General features: G+C 53.7%; 1 long non-coding RNA gene across 1 annotated transcript; it reads right to left on the bottom strand.

Annotated features, from left to right (window-relative positions):
* Positions 1 to 2,730: 2,730 nt before the first annotated feature.
* On the bottom strand, positions 2,731 to 4,639 carry LOC136169820 (uncharacterized). The gene is made up of 3 exons (XR_010663439.1): positions 4,298 to 4,639; positions 3,203 to 3,295; positions 2,731 to 3,012 (listed from the first exon to the last, which is right to left on the bottom strand). It is a non-coding gene; the product is annotated as an uncharacterized lncRNA (long non-coding RNA).
* Positions 4,640 to 5,630: the final 991 nt, after the last annotated feature.

A 5,630-nucleotide genomic window follows, 5' to 3' on the forward strand; every position in this document is an offset into this window, starting at 1 on the left:
CTCAGGGCCATGAAAATGATAACGCGTTCTTTTAGAGCATCGATTAATTTTAATTCCAAAAGCTCAAAGCCACTATATAAGGCAACTAATTGCTAATATTCCCCAAACAGAGATCCCCTGGAAGGCTGACGAGAGCAAGTGTGCCGAGGTTCTGACTGTGCCGGAACATAAAGGTCAGAAAGCAAAGTGAGGTTGGTCTGCGTCCCCCCAGGTCGGGTGTGGGAATCCGCAGGCCAGGAATGGTGGCCACACTTAGTAGGTCTCACCCAGGCCTTTCCCGAATTGTAGTTACTACGTCTCTGAGAATTTGGCTCATGACAGTCACCCTCGGATTACGACCACGGTCACCCTCACCTGATGTTCAGGAGAGAAGCAGGCCCCCAGGCCGAGGGCCTGTCCCCCATATGTAAGTTCTGTCACACTCTTCTCACTGACGTCTCCAGGGAAAGCCCCTCATGTGACTTAACCTTGGGTGCAGACCGTGAGGTCCCTGAGATGCCACAGCCCATGGTACGCCATCAACCTGGCTCCACACACGTGCCCGCTCTTTAATTTCTTTAAAATCCCTTTTGATCCCCGACTCCCTCCCACCCACCTCCCTCCCACCCACAGCAGGCACAGAGGGGTTGAACGTGGAATCCATCTTTCTGGATACTGAGACGTTGCTATTTGCTCAGATGCGCCTGACCCAGTGTCTCTTCTGCTCATTTACAGTCTGGTCCAGGTCTGTCTGTTTCTCTTTGCCTACACATCGTAAGTGTGTAGGCCTTACACATCCTAAGTGAGCAGAGGCCGCGTCCCTGTGTTCTCAGGCTCCATCTCACATTTCTTTCGTGGGTTTTCTTCCCAGTCTTCGGTCCTCTTTTTTTCTTATCTCTCTGCACCCCCAGCAGGTGATCACTGCTCACAGCACGGCCAAGGCCTGTCTACACAACTCCTCCAGATCACTCACTCCCTTAAATTTATGGATATATATAAAGACGTGCGGTGGTGGCGTTGTTTGTAAAGATGTGTGTGCACATGCCATGAGATCTGGTTCAATGAAAGTGGATTCACAAGCCATATCTCTGCCACTTGCTCTTCTCAGGTAGGATTATTTCATAGCCGCCCTTCTAGGTTAGGAGATGCATCTCTCATGCATTCTTTTTAACCATCGCATAATGATTCTCAGGACAGATGCCCAACTGTTCAGTCCGCCCTTCCCTTACAGACGGGCGGGGGCTTGGGCTCAATGTTTCACCATCACAGCCAAAGCTGCAGTAAATATCTGTGTACGTGAACTCACACATATGGGTCCTAGGGTAGATTCCTAGGACCCTGCATGCATTTTTCACTGATTCGGTGGTATTAGGTTATATACCACCTTCTGCTCCTTACTTTCTTCACCGTGCCTCAGGCCTTTGAGAGCCAGCAACGCTGTAATTACAGGCCTGATCTGTTGATGCTACGAGGGGTCCATCACCCCAGCCGGTTTAACACTGTAGTAACACAAGGCGTACGGTTCTTTCAAAAGAACTACTACTGAAAAGCTCATGTGCTTAACAATAGAGCACCAAAAGGAAAAAACAATAATTCCACTTTTTTAAAACTCTCCACAAGTTCAATTTTGGAAAACTGTTATGACCCGGGGCACAGAGAGAAGGGGGAGACAGCCAAGGAGGGCTCACACTTGTTGAGAATCTACCGTGTGCCAGCTCTTTAGAAAAATCTTATTCGGTGCTCAACACAAGCCTTAGGGTAGTATCTTATCCGCTGATGGGATGATGAAGCTGAGGGTTGGAGGGTCACTGAAAGTCCTCCTTGAGCTGGGGTGGGGGTGGGGGGCAAGGGTTCCAAGTCGTGCTCATCTGCTCCGGAGCCTCTACTCTGCTCCTGCCTCTTCCCGAGCTTCAACCCAGACAAACGTCTCACTTTTCTGAAAAGCACTCATGAGTGTCAGGGGGCAGGGGGGCGAGGGGGCCACAGGAGGCACGTGACGTATCCAAGGGAGGCCTTCCCTGGGCTGCAGTGATTACGAATCCACTGGCCAGTGCTGGAGACACGGGCTCGATCCCTGGTGCAGGGAGACCTCACGTGCCACGGGGCAACTCGACATGTGCATCACGACACAGCCTGTGCTGCGGGGCCCCGGAGCCGCAACGACCGAAGGCCCCTCACCCAGAGTCTGTGCCCCACAATGAGAGAAGCCACCCAGTGAGAAGCCCGCCCACCACCAGGAAGGGCAGACCCTCACTGCAACCTGAGCAAAGCCCACCCAGCAATGAAGACCCAGCACAGCCAAAAACAAGCAAACAAGTCATCTTTCTTTAAAAGGCGCAGAAAGTCGCCATGGACAGTCTCGTCCGAGGATCCTGAGAACACCGAACCACGGATATTCTTCCCAGCAAAAATTACTGGGTTTAAATGAAAGTTCCAGGAAGCTCCGACCAGCCCACGTTCCACAGCCGTCACGGGGCTCACGTCCGGCACTGGGCTTTCTCTTCCCCAACACGCGGGTGCAATCTGGCCACATGCTGTAGTCAGGGTGGGTAAGGACCCCAGAAACCGTCACAGCGCTGTCAGCAGAAAAGTCCGAAAGGAGCAGCACTGATGAGACACTGAGGAAGGTTAAGAGTTTGCACAGTTTTCCACCAAAGGTTCCACAGACAGAACAGAGGCCATGAGACCGCTGAGATTTTTAAAAATTTATTTGGCTGTGCCAGGTCTTAGCTGCAGCATGTAGGACCCAGTTCCTCCACCAGGGATCGAATCCAGGCCCCTGCATCAGGGTGGCGGAGTCTTAACCACGGCACCACTAGGGAAGCCCCTCACTAGATCAAAGTGAGCTGAGACCCAGCACCTCACGGGCTCAGACCGTCACCCCAGGGACCCAGATCCCAAAAGTCCAGGATGAGGCGGCCGGGGCAGGGCAGGGCGGGGAAAGCCGAGGGTTCCGTCCACACCACCAAACAGGCAACAGACTGGCTCTGGGTCCCGAGGAGGATGAGGCAGCTGAAGAGAAACCTGGGAGCCCTGAGGGAGACAGGCACAGGAAACGCACGCCGTCTGATGAACGAGGAGAACCTCGGACCTGAGGGGCTCTCGGGCCCCCAGGGAAGAGGCAAGTGCGACAAAGCGCGCAGGGCAGGCAGACGGAAGCCAAACGCAAAGCTGGAAGCGGCATGGAGGCGCTTCCCTGGGGGTCCAGTGGTTAAGACCTCACCTTCCAGCGCAGGGGATGCAGGTTCAGTCCCCGGTCAGGGAGCTAGGATCCCACAAGCCTCTCGGCCAAAAATCCAAAACATAAACAGGAGCACTGTTGCAACAAATTCAATAAAGACTTTAAAAATGGTCCGCATCCAATGTGTGTATGTATATACACACAGAGACTGGATTCTCCCTGGGGAGTCGGGAGGGCCTCACAGAAGGGGTGGCCCCTGGCTGAGACCTTGAAGGAGGACCAGGACCTAATGGGCACCCTAACGTCCGACGTTCGTCACCAGGTCCCTGGGGCCGCACTGCTGAGGCGGCTTTGCGTGTAATAAGCCATCTACTTGTCTCAACCATGATTATAGACCTCGTGTGTGCTAAAGGTGTTACAGGGTTAAGAAAACGAGGCTCAGAGAGCTTAACCAACGTGTCCTCAAAGTCACAGGTACGTAGTAGGGCAGAAATGGAATCCAGGTCTTTTTTACTCCAGAAATTCTGGGATCCCTCTCTTCACCTATGTTCAGCACTCTTTCAGAATCCCCCTCTCCAAAAACAGGTGGGTAAGGGGAGAGACTCCCGGAGAAGGAAATGGCAGCCCAGCCCAGGATTCCTGCGTGCGAAATCCCACGGACAGAGGAGCCCGGCGGGCTGCAGAGTTGGTCACGACTGTGACTGAACACGCGAGGGGAGACGGCCCGGAGAAAGGGGCTTCGGGAAGCCTTGGAAGCGAGGTGCCTGGACTTTGGGTGGCAGCCACTAGGGGGCGGTAGAGCAGAGGGGAGGCTGTGACCTCGGGGAGGGACCGCAGGCCGCGGGTGGGTCCGCCGTCCGTAAGGGTCATCCTAAGGTTGTCTGCCTTTTCCAGTTGTGAAATTCGCCTAACCTAAACTGAACTATTTCCAAGTGAACAGAGCAAGGGCATCCAGGAGAGTCAGAGGCGATGCAACCAGCGCTGCATCTAGCTCTGCATCATTTCCTCATCCCCGCGCAAACTCACAGCTGCTGGACGTCCCCGCACCCTCCCGCCCAGCCCCGGCCCCCAGCCTGCCTCCGACTCTGCCCGGTCTGCGCCGTCCCTCTGGGGCCCTTGGCGTCTGGCTCCTCTCACCCGACAGCGCTGCCGAGGCTCCCGTTGTAGCGGGAGTCAGGGCTTCACCCCTTTTCGAGGCCAAAGCATATTCCGCCGTGTGGGTGCACCAAGATGTCCGTGGCCAGGCGCTCACGGTGGACGTTTGGGCGCTCCTGCCTCTCGGCTCCGGGGAACAGAGCCGCTGTGAACCTGGAGGCGGCCGCAGCAGCTCTTAACTGACCTGTGCTGGGGAAAGACAGCGACGGTTACAAGCTGAGGGGACCAAACTCCCTACTGAGTGCCAGAACCCCTCAGCGAGACAACCAGAAACGCCCCAGAGTCTCCACGGCGCCCTCGGCGGGGCCGCCGCGCCGCCCACTCGCTCCCCCTCACGCAGAGCAGACCCGGCACACACTCGGTGCCCAGGGCAGATCTCACGAGATCTCACGAGATCTCACGAGATCTCACGAGATCTCACGAGATCTCGTGAGACCCCGCCCCCCCCACCATGCAGATTACCAGCTCCATCAACGAAAGGTCGGATGTGGGAAAGAAGGCAAATTACAACAAAATACAAACTTTAAGGGAAAATTTATGTGAAGATTGACCTAATCACAGGTGAGGAATCCTTCCTAAACCCAAAACCTCTGATTTTCCTTAGAAATCACAAAGGAAATTAATTGACCACGAAAACTGTTACATTTTTGGATGGAAGAAGGAAAAGGAGAAACGGAGGGAAGGAGGGAAAAGGAGGAAGCAGGAAAAAAATCTGCCACAAGCATTAATGTCCCTTGTTTTAAAAGAGATTTTACAAGTTGATTAAAAGGAAAAGCACAACCATGTGAATAATGCCACTGAACCATGTACTCGAAATGGTTAGGACGGCTTAGAAGAAACAAAAAGGAAAAAAAACTAAGAGGTTAATAACGAGAAAAGATTCAGCAATTAATAGAAAACATAAATTCTAGATGAGACAAAATACAGTTCCATGAATACATTTTTAATGTTAGAACTCCATTAGTCATTAAAGACATCCGGAATAAGTTTTCATTTGTAACTGAAAAGATTAGCACAAGTATGCATTTGAGTCGGCGGTGCTTAGGCCATGGCTTGTGTCCGATGAGACGGGAATTCTCAGTGTTGGTGTCAGAGCGTGCAGGCTCTCCAGCACACACTCTGGGAGCACCTGCAGTGAGACCTTTGCTGCCGTGATGAGCCAGTCCTGGAGCCTCCCTCCATCAGAAGCCCTTCCTTCCCAGGGGAGAAGAGCCCACCCCGCACCGGGAGTCAGCTCTCACGTTAGCGGCCCAGCCCCACCCAGGGCTGCAGGGGAGCTGGCTGTGCTCTCCCCTCCGCTCGGCTTCATTTACTG

This window comes from Muntiacus reevesi, chromosome 5 (assembly GCF_963930625.1).
Source record: "Muntiacus reevesi chromosome 5, mMunRee1.1, whole genome shotgun sequence".
Taxonomy (NCBI): Eukaryota; Metazoa; Chordata; class Mammalia; order Artiodactyla; family Cervidae; genus Muntiacus; species Muntiacus reevesi.